Here is a 16,165-nt window from a genome sequence, read left to right as displayed (position 1 = left end):
GTAATTTGTTAGGCAGGTCTGGAACAGTGTTCAGCCTAGGACAAACTATTTCCTGGTACTAAGGAAAGATTTTCCCATTGCCCTGTGAATTACAAATTTTCCAGTCTAGCGGGTGGAAATAGGCCCCTGTATGCGTGCTGAGCACGGTTCCCTCTAATACTTTCAGATGCTGCCTTCCCACGATTCCACACTCTTAGCAGTAGGTACTCGCATGAATATCAGAGGGGCCCCTCTCCAGGTATCTGGGCTTCTCTGCGGCTCTCTCCTCTCTGGTACTCTGTCCTGCAAACGCTGGCTGCCTCAGTGTCCCCTCACCCTCAGCTCTGTCTCCTGAACTCCAGGGTCCCCTGGGGACTGCCTACATTGTCCCTCCCTGTGCAGCCTGGACAGTGTCTCAGGTCAGGTGATGATGCAGCTCACTGTATTCGTTTCCCGTCCCTCAGGATCACAGGCTTTCATTGCCTGCCGTTCAGTGTCTTGAAAACCATGGTTACGTGTATTATCCTGTTTTTCTTTTTTGGTTATGTTGGGTGGGAGAGTAAATCTGGTCTTTATTACTCCATCTTGATTGGAAGCGTAAGTCTCCATTCATATTTTAAATGTGAATTTTCCCACTTGAGGGTAAGCTCCCAGGGAGCAGGTTCTCTGCCGTGTCTGGTTACCACTGAATCATCAGTGCCCGTATTCTCAGCGCTCCATAAATATTGGCTGGATGAATGAATAAATGAAATAAACCAATTTGCTCTAGGGAGGAAATGAAATGAAATCTGATATGTATTAATCTCAGCATTTTTATTTCAAGAAAGGGTATGCTCCCTTTTACTCTGGGTTTATATAGGTTGTATTTGTATTTCCAATATAAATTTCAGTTTGTATTAACAGGATAGTTGGGGTGACTTTGCCATTCGACACGCATGTTAACTCCTGAACACTATAACAGCTTTGTCAGAATGTGTTCAAGACTTTTTTCAGGCTCCCTGGAGAGCTTCAAAATGCCTATGACCATTGAAAACGCATTTCTTCTCAGTGGCACATTACCTGAAGCCAGTTTGAAGATGCATTATCTGTTACTCCCCTCATTTACTTCTACTAATGTCAAGTTGAGCAGATCCACTCTTGTCAAAAAGTTTAAAGCCATGGAAGTTCTTCCTTCTGTCAACTCTGCCCTTAACTTAGGAATCTGCACAGGATCTACTTCTGTGTGAGACTTGCCATGGTTGGAAAAGCCTGTTACACCCCCCAAAAGAATGAGCAAACATGATCCATCCTAGAAATCCTCAGAACAGAGGAGCTCATTAAACAACTCTCATGAGTATCAAAGACCACATGAGTGGGTGCCTTAATTGTCGACTCCAAATCTGTAGTTTCTTTCACCTGCCCTCTCTTTCTTCACAGAGGGTTAAAGCTTTGTTATATCACATTACCCTGTCTTTGTTTAAGATGAGTTAAGAACACTACACCATGTCTGTAACCCAAAACAAGTCCAAAGGTGCTGCCTCTTATTTCATTTTTTTAAACTAGACAACCTGCCAAGCAACTCTAGGGATCTCCTGTAACCGTAGGAGTTTCCCAAGAACCCTGGGTGATGGGAGAAAAAAATATGTTGGGGAAAGAACAGAAGGGGACCTCAGTGACAGTCACGGGCCAGCAGAAGAACTAAGGCTTTGGGGTTGATGAGACAAGGAAGTGAGTTCCAGAGCTAGAGCTCAGGTGTTGACCAGCCCTCAAGGGGGTACCCCAACTTCTGAACCTCCTTTTTCCTTTTGAAAATAGGGATACAATTTTTTTCTTGCTTATCTTAAAGGGTGATGAGACTGTATGTTCAAAACACTTTTATGAACTGGAAAGTATCAAACCAACATCAGGGTTGGTTATTATTCTCGGACTTCCCAGAGCTGAACAGGGCTCTCTGTTCAGCTACCTGACAACAGGTCACTGGGGGAGCCGGCACTGTGAAAATGAGTCAGCCCTGCTAATCGCTTCAGAGGCATGCCAGTGGTAAAAGTCTACACAGTTCAGCAGATTAGATAGAAATATTAATTATGTCAATGAATCACGGCACTGCTTCATCTTCTGGGTTCGCATTATCATTGACCTATTTTTCTATGTTCTGTCTCTCCTCTGCCATTATCCTTGAAGAATAATCCGAGGCCTTGCTGTGGGCATGATGGGTTTTAGGTGCCAGTAACTATGCTGATATCATCTTTCACTGGCACAGGATTAATTTACAAATGAGACAGGGCTGCTCCCTACCACTTTCTGAGTTAGCTGAACAGCTGCGGGGCGGTTTTCACACCTGCTAGTGGAAAATCCACTTTGGTTGTATGGATCAAATTCTATTACGAAGAACTGGGGGAAGGAGAGAGAGGGTTAAGTTTTCTTTGTTGTGAGACTTCATAAAAAACTTTTTATATCAGAGGGGCTCCTAGATATCTATTTTTTTATTGAAATTTTTGTAATGTTTAATTTTTGAGAGAGAGACACAGAGCATGAGTGATGGAGGGGCAAAGAGAGAGGGAGACACTAAATCTGAACCAGGCTCCAGGCTCTGAGCTGTCAGCACAGACCCTGATGCGGGGCTCGAACCCACAAATCGCGAGATCGTGACATGAGCTGAAGTGGGAAGCTTAACCGACTGAGCTACCCAGGCGCCCCCTGGATATGTATTTTAATACAAAGATTTTTATTATTTTACATCTTGTAACTAAAAATTGACCCATGTAGTCAATGGTAACAAAAAAAAAAAAATAGGAGTTAAAGACCATAGAGGGATAAAACCTTACTCAGATGTATACTGAATCCTCATAATGTATATAAAATATTTGAAGATGCAAAAGTCCCCTCGTATAGACTGATCTGTCATGAAATGACATTGCATGTCAGTTACATTGAAGTTAAACTTCATAAACAAATCTCTATATCTGTTTGGTCAGGCATCTCCATTAAAGTGAATCAAACTCTACAAATGTTTCCTTAACATCATTCCATCTAAATCCCCGACGGAGTTTTTGTTTGTGATCTGTTCCCTTTCCCGGCCGTTTTCTGAGCGTGTTATATATAGTTTCAATCCATACCAAATGAAGGAAGCATTGATTAGACTTGATTTAAGGCAGCAAGTGATAAATGCAGCTGGAAATTGATTCATGCCTCTCAAGTGACTGGGGCACAGCCATCCACAGTTGACACAACTCTTGTGTCAAGGCTGGAGAAAACAAACAGGGAAACACATGTCAGACAGATAAATGACTTCGCTGTTTTGAGCTCTCCGTGGAGGCCATTTGTTTCCTAGATAAGGAAGACTGCTCTCCAAAGTCATGAAAAGATAAGCTAGAGGAAAAGGATGAATGTGGAGCTGGATGCCTAAGCCCTTGGGGAAAAACGAACAGAAAGGATTCACCTCTGGGAAGTCTTGCCACAAGGCTGTACTCGGTGGTACTCTGCTTTTCTCCAGGGGCGCTGCAGGCAGCGATTTTACTGTGCAAGCCTCCTCTGTCCAGCTAGGCCCGCGTGCTGGAGGCTGTGTCTCTGGGATTTTAAGGGATGGCAGTGGTATGCCCTTGTCTTGTAAGTTCTTTCCAGGGAGACCTTTCCCACCTTCTCTCCTTGCGCTGAGCATTCAGGGGAAGAAGCAGCAGGAATGGCCGAGTGACTTGAGAGCCCAGCTCACGGGCCTCCAGCCTGAAGTTCCAGCAGTTTGACAACGGGCACAGGACCCCTCTGAACACAGTAGCCTTCTTGCAACCGAGGGCCTCGCATCGAGCTTCTTCCACAGTATGTAGTAAATATTTACTGTATTTATGCTTTGTGTTTTCCCACCTTGACATGTTTGCTCATGCATCGCTTTCTCTTCTCCCTGTCAGTTTGCATAGCTTGACATCTCATAGCCTTCAAGGCCCCATTCAAATGCCGCCGCCTCCAGGAGGTCACCCTTCATTCTTCTTGGCTGGAAATTATTTCCCTCCTCTGAACTGCCACTCAATCAGGGCCAGGTCCTGCCAGAAGAGCCTTGAATCCAGGGAAAGCTAAAGGGATCAGCTTGGGGAAGTGGGATTCCTGCGAGGCTGTGCCCCAGGGCAGTGGGTTCCAGGTTCTTATATTCAGACTTCTATAAAATTAAAATTAGGAAAAACAAACCACGGTAGCATGTAGAGGGCTGCTGATGTAGAGCTGCCAACATTTTATTTTGCATATTCATTTGGCCCATGAACAACACAGAGGTCAGGTGTGTTGACCCCTCATGCAGCTGAAAATCCACATAGAACTTTTGACTCCCCCAGACTTAACTATTAGCCTACTGTTGTTCACCAGAAGCCTTACCAATAACGTAGTTAGCTAACACATATTTTCTGTTACATGTATTATCTAATGTATTCTTACGATAAAGTAAGCTAGAGGAAATGTTAAGAAAGTCATAAGGAAGAGAAAATGGATTTATAGTACTGTATTAAGTGAAAAAAATCTGTGTGTATGAGTGGAACTCTGCCTTTCAAGCCCGTGTTGTTCATGGATCAACCATACAGTATGCTTGCCCAGCCAGTGCTCCGCTGAAATCATCCTTTCGTGAAAGCAGGTTACCATCAAAAAAGTAAAAGGACATTCCAAAATAAAAGTCTGTCCTCTCAATTGAACATATTTAGCTTCAAGAAAAACTTCTCCCTGAGAACCAGAGTTACTGCTTTGGTGTCTCTATTTCCAGTGTTTTTTCTTACTGTGTATACTTATACAAATATATACTCACATTAAAAAAGAATTAGAATCATGCACTATATAAATTTTATATCTTTTTTTTTTTAAAAAACTTTTTAAATGTTTATTTCTGAGAGAGAGAGAGCAGGGGAGGGGCAGAGAGAAAGGGAGACAAAGAGTCCAAAGCAGGCTCCAGGCTCTGTGCCGTCAACACAGAGCCCGATGCGGGGCTCGAACTCACGGACCGCGAGATCATGACCTGAGCCAAAGTCCGACGCTTAACTGACTGAGTCACCCAGGCGCCCCAGTATCCCTTCTTTTCTCTTAACATCAGGTCGTGAGTATTTCCCCAGGTCACTGAACAGCCTCCCCAAATAGGACTTTTCATAGCTGCATCAATAGGTCTTACTGCAATGGAAGAAATTCCTCTCCAGTGTAAATAGAACTAATCAGAATTTTCCTGTGGTGCAGTGTATTTGCCAAGCATGGATGTCTAGCTGACGTAGGTTGCCTCCTCAGCAGCTCTTCCTCAGCTGTGGTACAGCAGCAGCCTAGTGTACTTTAAAGACAGTACACCTTTGGGGCACCTGGGTGGCTCAGTGGGTTAAAGTGTCTGACTTCAGCTCAGGTCATGATCTCAAGATCCCTGAGTTCGAGCCCCGCGTCCAGCTCTGTGCTGACAGCTCAGAGCCTGGAGCCTACTTCGGATTCTGTGTCTCCCTCTCTCTGCCCCTCCCCCACTCGTGCTCTTACTCTGTCTCTCAAAAATAAATGTTAAAAATAAAATTAAAGACAGTACACCTTTGAATTAGAGAGGAGACTAGACTTTACTAACCGCTGTCACATGTTGAGTCACTGCCTTGTGCCAAAGTCTGTGTGAGGCTTCTCTTGTTTTAAGCATGTCAAGCAGGACCTGTCTACACTTTAGTTCTGTACCCACAGACCCACCACTGGAGGAGGCTCTGCTCTTAGCTGACTGGATTGAAGTTGAACTTGACCCAAGGACAGGCCGGGCCTTCTGTGGACCTGGAAAACTTGACTGAAGTGACTTTGGCAGCACACTTGAACCATCAGAAATTTTTAAGAAATACTGATACCCAGCCTCCACTATATACAGAATCTCTTTGTTGTGTAATGAGGCAAGAGCCGGGACAATCACATTTGTGTTCTCAGAGATTTGCAGAGGGAAGTGCAGAGCAGATCAGGACATTGGCAGTAATTGCTGAGGGTGAGAGATTCATTGAGTCACGATGTGGGTCTGGAGTCAGTCCTGCAGACTCCAGAAGGAGAAGTATGAATTAGAAGAATGTGTGTAGTGGAGAAAATACCAAGGAGAGGGTTATGGTCATGGCAAAGAGAGTGGCCGGGCACCCAAGGCTGCAGACACGTGCGGTCAAGTCACATTACTCTCTAACATGAAGATTCAAACATTTCTGCCCTGAGGTCCCAGAGCAGCCTAGAATCCCTGTGCCACCCTTTTCTTGTCTCAGTTCCATTAGACTTGACCCTGTGACTGTTCTTACTTGTGGAGTTCGGATGGCATCCATTTCCCATATTGCTGATCAGATTGGAATCCTTTCTTATAAAACAGGAAAATTGACCAAACTGCTTCCAACAATAATGAGCGTTTATTAGTTCATGAAAGAAGTCCAGCAACAGAATGGATTTCAGGAGACACTTAACCCAGCTGCCCAACCATGTGACCAGAGCCCTGTTTCTTGGAGTTTTCTCTGCTCTCCCATCCTCAAATGGTTGATTTCATCCCAATTTAGATATGTCTCATGTCCCAAGGTGGCTGCCAGGATTCCCTAGAGCTACCTACTTCTTGTTAACGTCCACGAGAAAAGTGATTAGCTGTGTTCCAGCATCCCCAGCAATTGTCCTCGTTTTCAGTCTAATTAGATCAGTTTAGGTAAATTCAGAATCATTCACAGTTGGCCAATAAAGTGGAATGTGCTGGGTGGTTTTGTCTCAGTCATGTGGCCACCCATGGTGCTGGGGTTAGCCATGGCCATGCACTACTGAGCTCGCTCTACAAGGTGAGAGAGCTCATCCTGAAGAGGATGCAGCGTTCACTTGGAGGCCGCACTCTCCCCAGACTGCTCCTAGCCACCGACAGCCACAGCCAGGTGCTAGAACTGGGCCATTCCTGCCTCATGTGGGACCCTTCCCACAGGCTCTTTGCTCTAGGCTCTCTGCTGTCCTTCCAGACTTTCTGAGGTTGCATGGCTGGTGGTGTGGAGTCTCCCTCCCTCCACAAATGCCAGTCCTCGCTGCCCTGGGCCTTCCTCTTCTACTCCTTTCCTCTCCTCGTCCTTCAGTGAGTTTGCACTTGTAATCCTTTCTTGGCTTCCCATTCCCAGAAGACCCACCTGACACACCCTGATTATTCAAACTACCCTGAACGAGTTTCTGATTTTCACAAAGGAGATCAGCTCAAACATACTTTACCCCACAAGTGCCTGAGAGGTGGAGGTTATTCCCACAAAACAAGAAGAGGAGACCAAGGCTCAGTAACTTGCCAGTCACCCATGTAGCCAAAAGGCAGCCCAGGGTGCAAACCCCGTCTTCCCCTTGGAGGCCCGGCTCTTCCCCTCATTAGGTGCAGCCCTTTGTAGAGCCTGGTGAAGTGGCCTGAGTTCATCTGGCTCCCCTGGGGCGGGGCGGGTGAATTCCAGCGCGTGTCTGCTCTAGTGGGCTTTTTTCGAAGCATTCACCCCAGGGGGCGGGGTGGGGGGGAGTCAGGGACTAGGGCTGTGCTGCGGGTGGATGAGCTGAAACCGTCGTTGTCTCTCCTACCGCGCCAGCGGCGGGACCCACTGCCACCGTGTCGTGCTTGGACACTTGACAGGTGACACGTCCACAAGAGTCGACTGGACGTCCACAGGAGTGGCATCCTTTGCACAGAAATCAGCCCGGCGCGGTGTTTAACAAGGAAGAGCAAAGGCACACGCCGCTGGAGCGGGCCGGCAGAGCCACTGCGCGGCGGCAGCAGGCGGCCCCCCCACCCGGAGGCGATCGCGGTGCCCCTGCTCCCTCGGGGCCGGGCGTGGGTGGGAGCGCCGGGCGTTTCGGCGCGCCGCAGATCAATGAGGATGCCTGTTCTCCCTTATGCCAGCCCACCCCCTCTAATCCGCCGCATTGTCCACTGACGTGTCTAATTATGTGTCTTACAACCACAGAACTCCCCCCAGAGTAGCGGGGCCCTTCTGGCGGAATGAGGAGCATGATTGCTCCATCTGTTCCTCGGGCGCCGGCCGGAGGCGGCGGCGCGCGCTGGAGCTGACTGCGCGTGCGCACGAGCGGGCCGGGGGGAGGGTGGGGTGGGATGGCCGCCGAGCGCAGGTGCCTGGAGAAAGGGGATCCCAGTGGCAGGTGTGGATGCCAAGCTCGCCGCGGCGGAGTCTCTGTTTAATTACTGTCGACTGAGGGGGTTGTTTTATTTAAGATTTATAGGAGGCAGGTTCAGATGGAGTTCTGAGCCGAGCTCGAGAAGGTAGCAGCCTGGAAGCTGCTGGGGAGAAGAGACACCTGCGTCTTTCATTGAGCATGGCACACTCAGAATTTCCTGATATGTAAAAAGAATCACTTGGAATTTGGGGAGGCTCTAAGGGAGAGGTCAGCACCACCCCGTTCTCCCCCTTTTCCCAAGCTGACTAAACTGTTGTTGTTTGTGATGTCTAAATCACAGGCGTATCATTCCGCTCCCAGTAACACTGTGCGTGCGGAGATCTGGCCCGAAGGGACCATGAAAGTATCACCTGGAGAGGATTACACAGAGAAGACCAAAAATGGGCCAAATATCAGCTTCCACGTGCCTAGCCCTTTACAGTTGGCAAAAGTGCTTCTGCCTTGCCTCACTTTCAACAGGGACAGGCAGGAGTGGCCCCATTTTGAAGGGAGGAACCCAAGAGGCACTCAGACTTTTGCAGGGTGAGGACACAGGGCAGTGAGATTCCAGGAGTCATGAAAGATCTCTGAAGAAAGGATAAACAGGAGTTGGTCAAGTAGAGGGTGGTTGGGGAGGGGAGAGTGTATCCCAGGTGGAAGGATGTGATGAGTGAAGGAACCAGATTGCTTGGGATGACTGGGATGGAGAGGAGTGTTAACCCAAATAGAATATTGGAAAGTAGCTCAAAGAAAGCCACATAAAGCTGTGGCCCCAGACTCAGGTGTGGATCATATAAAGAAAGGGCGGGGAAGACAACCCAGTACCAGTACCACAGTAACCAAAAAGCAATTGAGTATTCACTGGAGTCCTTTGTGAATTTCATCGCAAAGCACAGCAAATATTGTCAAATCTTCTGTTCTCTCTTGCATAACCTCACTCTCTTGCTCTCTGTCACTGTTTTATTGTAGTCACTGCCCTGAAAGAGTCCTCTTTCTCCCTCCAGACTTCCTCAGTCTCTCTCTCAGACTCTACCTACCATCACTGGTTTCCTTCCTCCCCCCCTCCTTCTCTCTTTCTGTGGCTCTGATTTGGATCCTACAGTATCTGTCTTCCCTCCTGCCACTTTAGATGGCTTAGGGCAGGAATGGACCAACTGGCACTCTAAGGTCAAGTCCATCCTGCCACCTGTTTCTGTGCAGCTTTGCAAATGGACTATATTTTTTATTTTTTAAATATATTTTAAGCGGTTGAAAAGAACTTGTACAAATTTGTTCTCTCTCTTGTTCTATAAATACCTACAAAATAGCTGTGAGCTGGCCTCTTGGCCTACAAAGGCTAAAATACTTTACAATTGGCTTTTAACAGAAAAAGTTTGCTGACCTCCCAGGTTAGGAGAAGTAGGAAATGGATACCTCTCCAGTAGCATCTTGGACACCAGGCCTAGGGCTTCTGGGATTTTCCAAACTGTCCTGGAGGAGGTTTTGCAGGAATGGCCCTTTTTGCAAAGTCCAGGAAACAATAAACTGAGAGATTTCATATTCCAGAGATGGATAACACAGCAGGTCAAGCCTGTCTCAGTGGGTTATTTTTGACCAAGAGGTAAAAAGCCTACCAGAGATGCCTTTCCAGAACATGTAACACATATAACCATATAACACATTCTTCTCCCACTTTTGGGAGAATACCTTTAATGCCTTTTATCTTGGGAGACCTTTTCTTGTTTTATTTTTTGAGCATTTTAAAAAACTTGTCATCCTAAGCATCTTCCCATGATCACCTGAGTCACCTGTCTGGAATCCTCTCAGGGAAGCCATTCCTGACCTTCTCTGTAATAATACTTCTTATTCCCTGCCTATCTGAAGGGCTGATTGTACCCTGTAAATCTGTCATAGGGTTGGACCCAGGGCCCAGGTCTGGCCAATCAAAATTTCTGTACCTCTGGCCACAATTATTGGTTCAGGGATGGGCAGATGAATGGCCAGCCAATGAAAGTCCTCTTCAGAACTTTGACCAAAGCTATTAGAAATGATGCTTTTCTTCTCAACTGGTAAACTGGAAGGAAACTATTTGTGAGCTGTTGATGTTTATCTTTGCAATCATGTGGGTGAAATCTTCCTGGAAAAGGAATATCCTATACAAGAAAGCAGAAATGGGGAGAAAGAAGGAAGGAGATAGAAAAGAGAGAGAAAGAGAGGGAGAGCGAGAGATCTGATATCATATCAACCTCAGCGTTCAGCCATTCCTGAAGCTAGTTCAACCCTGGATCATTCCATTACCCAAGCCAGTAAATTGCCTTTTTTCTTTTTTTAAGTCAAGCTGACATGGGTAGGGTTCTGTTACTTGTATCCAAATACATCCTGAACAATGCAGGGTTTTACCAGGCTCCTTGGTGTGTTGGATGCCTTCCTTTGGTGCCCACAGCCCTTTTTGTCATGTAATTTTCTGTGCCCTCGGGCTCTGACTCTGGACTTAGAGCAAGCTGCTTGGACCGCCAGGATGTTTGCACATGTGATGCATCAACAGTTTGCAACTCTCAGATCCCTTTTGCCATCGTGTGAACAAGTCCAGCTTAGCCTGTGGGATGATACATAAAGCCCAGATGAGCTGTGCCCACTGAGGCCCCATAGACCAGCCTGCCCAAGCTTCTCTGGAAGCTGACAGTAGCCCTGAGAATGAGGCCTGCCAAAGAACCACCCGGCTGAGCCCAGCCCAGACTGCCAGCCCTAAGAATTGTGAGCTAAATAAATGATAGAGGTTTGAAAACACTTCAGTTTTAACATGGGTTGTTAGGCAGCAAAAGCTGATACACAACAAAAGGTGGAAAAGGTATTTGAAAGGCACTAAAGGAGCATAGCTTATCACCCTGTGACCTTTTGCGTGGATAAGGAAAACAAGAGGCTGTGGTATTAAGCTTAAACCAAGACTGGCTCTAGATGGCCAGTACTTAAACAAGGAGCCCACGGCATTTACTGAATCTGAGCCGAGCCCTGTAGGTTGAGAAATCCGTCTGGCACTGTCACCCATAGCCATTCTGGGCAGTACTCACTGAGGTCATCATGGCCAGCATAGGACGAGGGATCAGGCTGCACACCTAACAATTCAGAATTCCTCCTGGCCATGTCCTATGGTTATGATAAGAAGAGTCGGAAGGCAGTAGCTTGCTGAACACCTACGATATTCATAATACAGCAACCATTTTTTTCTTCTGTAGGTCTGACTTAGTGTGCTCATATTAAGTCTCTCTAACTTAGTACACTTTTATTCTTTTATTAAGGTTATTTGCCACCTATAATTTTTCATTTTCTCCTTATGTGTGATTATTCATATCAAATCAAATATTAAAATACCACCACTACTACTCAGGATGGCTCACATGTATTGAGTACTTATCAGTATCACCCTCTGGACAAAGGGTCTATAGGCCTGGTCACCTCTAATCTTCCCGACAATCTGGGGAGATAGGTGCTGTCAACCCCAGTTTACAGATGAGAAAACTGCATCCCTCGCTCAGGTTCACAAAGTTATTAAACATCGCAATTACAAACGAAGGGAGACTGATTATACGAGCTAGAGAAGGGGGGAGGCTTCCTGATAGACGCACTTCACCTGCTGTGAAGACAGATCAGGATTTCTCACCTACTAGCTCTGTGACCTTGGGCATCTTACTAAGCTTATCTGGGCCTCCATTTCTTCTCCTGTAGAATGGGAGTCATAATCTCATCTTTCCAGGCGGTTGGGGGAAAAAATTACATGAGAAATATAAAGCTCCTAGCACAGCATTAAACCCACAGTTGGACCTCAATCCCTTTTCTTTTTTCTTCCACCAGAGGAGACTAGATCGTACTGATTTATGGTGATTTTGTCCAAAGGAATGTAAATTCCATGAGAATGTGGGTTTTTTGTTATTTTGTTTACACTGTATCCCCTGCCCTACCACAGGGCCTGGCATATCATACACACCTAATGCTTCTTCAGTTGAGTTCTGTACTTCTGTGAGCCTGTGATTCTGTGAGATGTGACCAGCAGTGACTTCCTAAGGGCTGGTTGGGACCAGGAGGTAGAGGAGATCAAGGAGCAAAGCTTTGCAAGGAGGTGGAGAGAGATCGGCTCTTGCCTCATTCAACAGCCCTCCGGGAGCCAGGCCGAGTGGCTTGCCGTGTTGATAAGAAGCACTCACCACCCATCCTGGGGAAGTGGCTTGTTTGTTGCTGGAGATCCTGGAAGAGGGTCCTAAGCACAATCAGTGGATGCAGCTTCTCCCCTCCCCCCCCCCCCCCCAAGCTTGTCACGGCCTCTGCCCCGGAGCCCCCACCCATCTGCACAGTGGCCAGGCTTGGAAAGAATTCTTCTTTGATGCCAACTATCAGCAGGGCTCTCAGAGGGTGTGAATTATTCATCGACAAACCCAGCACCCATCTGTCTCCAGTCGCGCTGCCGGCATCTCCCTGGGCCCAGAAGCTGCCCAGGGCACCTCCAACCCAGGCCTGCCTGTGGGTTCCTCATAATGAATTTTTGGCTGCCCTGAGGCTTTTGCCTTAATTGGAGAGATGATGGGGTAAGCAAGAGGCTCTAAAGTGTGCATTTGAAATCAATTTGCTTCTTGAAGTGGCATGAAAACCAAAGTCTAAAGGATGCCCACTGTGAGGGGATTTCCCTGGTGCCACTCGGCTCAGTCTCTGCTAATGGCCTGTGTTTAATGGCCCCTCGCATCTTTTGCTCTGAAGAGGTTGGCAGAAACTGTGATGGGGTGGAAGTGGCTTTGTGGGGAATGAGGGCCTTTCAGTGGTGGAGGGCCCACAGGGTGCAGCCTCTGAGAATCAAGGTTGGAAGATGGGGTGGCCGCGATAGCTTGCGCATGCATGGTGGCTGCTCCGGCGGAGGTGGGGGGGACCTTAAGGGGCTCAGCAGTAAGATTTCAGAGATGTGTAAAAAGAGGTTAAGTTGCCTGTGAACTCAGCCTACTTCCTGAAATCTCTGGAGGAAACAGCGTATCTGTAGGGTAAGAGGCCAGAGGGAGGAAGGCCTATGGGTTGGTGGTCGTGAAGTCTCTTAATTCTAAGGAAGAAGATGTTATTTGTGTACATCTTTAGTGACCAGTGACTGACTTTCAAGTCTGCATATCCAGGGTTAAAAAAATAATAGGGTCCTCACTGGAAGGTGTATACAATAGTAAAGAGTTCCCTGAGAACTAACAATAGTTGTAACTATTGACATATAGCAAGCCATTTCAAGATGTTTATTGGCCCTAGTTACCCTTAGTTTTAGAACCTGACCCTACAGGATATATTAGATAAAACCTTATAATGTACCATTATCACATATGTATATAATTTATATATATTATATAATACATACCATACATATACATACATATTGTATATTATATATCATAATGCATCCATATCAATATGGAGATGTATTCATTTATTTATTTAAAGGAGTGCAGTGGCCTGCAACGTTTTTTAATTTTTTTTAAGTTTATTTCTTTTTGACAGAGACAGAGTGCGAGCACGAGCTGGGGAGGTGCAGAGAGAGAGGGAGACACAGAATCCAAAGCAGGCTCCAGGTGCCGAGCTGTCAGCACAGAACCTAATGCAGAGCATGAACTCAGGAACTGTGAGGTCATAACCCGAGCCAAAGTCAGACGCTTAACCGACTGAGCCACCCAGGGATCCCTGCATTTTTTAAAAATAATTTTTAGAATTTGCTTTTGAACTTATTTGGCTATGAACAGTCACTCATTTAATTTACTGTTGGCTATGTTTTGTAAGCAGTCATCATGCCTCCTTAGAAGTTCACGCAAAACAAGGTAACCAAATCATGAATTTCTTTCAGACGTAATAAAATCTTTATGAAAACAAAACTAGATAGTGAACCCAGTGGACCCAGTGTCTGTAGACATTTAATGAAACATTTATTCATCTTGTTTTTTTTTTAATTTTTTAATGTTCATTTATTTTTGAGAGAGAGAAAGAGAGAGAGACAGAGTGTGTGAGTGGGGTAGGGGCAGAGAGAGAGGGAAACACAGAATTGGAAGCAGGCTCTAGGCTCCGAGCTGTCAGCACAGAGCCAGAGGCGGGGCTTGAACTCACAAACAGTGAGATCAGACCTGAGCTGAAGTTGGACGCTTAACCGACTGAGCTCCCCCAGGTTCCCCACATTTATTCATTTTGATTTTGCATATTTTTCTTTGCATATTTTAGGCCCACACCTTTTATTCTTTCCTGGTCTCTAACATGTTTGTGAGAGCCGGACTCTGTGGCCACGTGTTGTCTGTTGTGCGTGTGTGTGTGTGTGCATATGTGTGTGTGTGTCCTAGTGGACAGAGCATCCTTGTCTGGGTGGCTGTGCATATGGGGAGCCGGAGGAAGTACTTTCAAGGGGTCTCCAGGCTTCCGGAAGTCTTATTTCTCACAGGTCTTACTGGCGGTTTCTCTTGGTCGCAGTACTAAGCCTGGCAGGGTGTGCGCTCAGGTAAGGAGGTCTACTGCTTGTGTTCGAATCAGCACCTCCAGGTGAGGAAGACCTGTTGCTGTGCCAAACCCACTAGGCCCTGCTAAGAAACCCAGGGACAGCTGTGGATGTTACCCTTGGGGGGCACAAGAGTCAAGAAATAAAGAGGGAAGGCTTGGTCCTCTCACCTGGCGTGAGGTCTCTCGGGGGCCTTGGTTCATGCATCACCTCACTCAGCAAAGGAATAGTAAGGAGCTGTTCTCATGCCCAACCTGCAGTGGGAGGAGGTCAAGGACAGATGGGACAGTGAGGTTTGTCATCACCACCTGGTCAGTGGCCTCCTCTCCATTAACATATTTACCTCTTGGCCCTCAACAGCAGTGAGCCTTCAACACTAGTTGGGGGCTGACCTGGCTCTGAATGTCAGGGGGCCCCAGGGACTCATGCCCATGGGTCCCAGTCAGGCCCTGACCACTTCAGAAGTCCAGCATGAGGAACGAGGAGGGCTAAGTGTGAAAGGACATCTTGTGCCCTCGTGTTTGGTTGTTTGCTTCCTAACCTTATGCCCCAAGCAATCATATCCTCTCTTTCAGTTGCAGAAATGGAAACTGCAGAGAGTTGAAATGGTCGCCCCAAAGTGGCAAAGGCAGGATTTGAACTCAGAGCACTCACGCTCAAGCCCTGTTCTGTTTCTTCCACACCCCGTTTGTTCCTTGAATTCCTAGGAATGTTCAGACTGTCATGAGTATGTGTTGGAATTTCCGATATGCCTCAGAAATAGATTAGTGGTAAATTGTTCCTTCGTGAAGCCAAGCAGAGAGAAGTGGTGAATATGCTAATGGCTGCCAAGGGGCCTCTTTCCCGGTCAGAGATGCACAGCAGGAGTCGGGTGGGGTCTGAAATCCAGCCCACACGTCACCTGCCCATCAGTACCACGATGTGGACTTACTCAGACCAGAGAAGGGTTTCTTGCCAAGCTCTGCACCCCTGAGCTCACATCCACCCATGGATGCCCCTTAATAAGTTTTGCAAAGGCACTGCTTTGGTTTAGGTTTTCCTGGAAGCAGACCTGGAGAGAAATACTGCAGTGTGAGTCTTCTGGGAGGTGATCCCAGGAAGCACCGGTAGGGAGTAGGGAAGACAGGGAAGGGGTGAAACCATCCCGGTGTGCATCAAGATGGTTATCCTTGTAGATACATTTGGGGCACAGTAGGGAGCATCGCCTGAGTCATCCTACTGCCCCGTCAGTCATCATTAGGGCTGCTTCCCGGGGCTCCTCTGCCGGCCCTGCAGGCAGGCTATGTGTTCCAGTTGGCAGAAGGCCTTCCTGGTGGGTCACGGTTGTTTCTGATGGGCTGCTCTGACTGCAGGTGTGTGCACAGGGCATCCGGGCAGGGCGGGGAGAGCATCCTCTCTAGGCACCTTCTAGGTGAGCATAACTTCTGTTCCGCCGGATATAATCAGCCGAGCTATTGTCTATGACCTAGTCCCCATCCATCACCTGATACATCCACCTGTTGACGTTGTCCTCCCACAGTATAAACAGGGACCGCTTCCGGAAAAAAACCAAAACACCCACCACTGCTAAAACATAACTGTGACATAAAACTTCCTGACCCTGCAATCAAGTCTGGG

The sequence above is a fragment of the Panthera tigris genome, chromosome A2 (genome assembly GCF_018350195.1).
Source record: "Panthera tigris isolate Pti1 chromosome A2, P.tigris_Pti1_mat1.1, whole genome shotgun sequence".
NCBI lineage: Eukaryota > Metazoa > Chordata > Mammalia > Carnivora > Felidae > Panthera > Panthera tigris.
Note: the sequence above shows the minus strand (reverse complement) of the source record.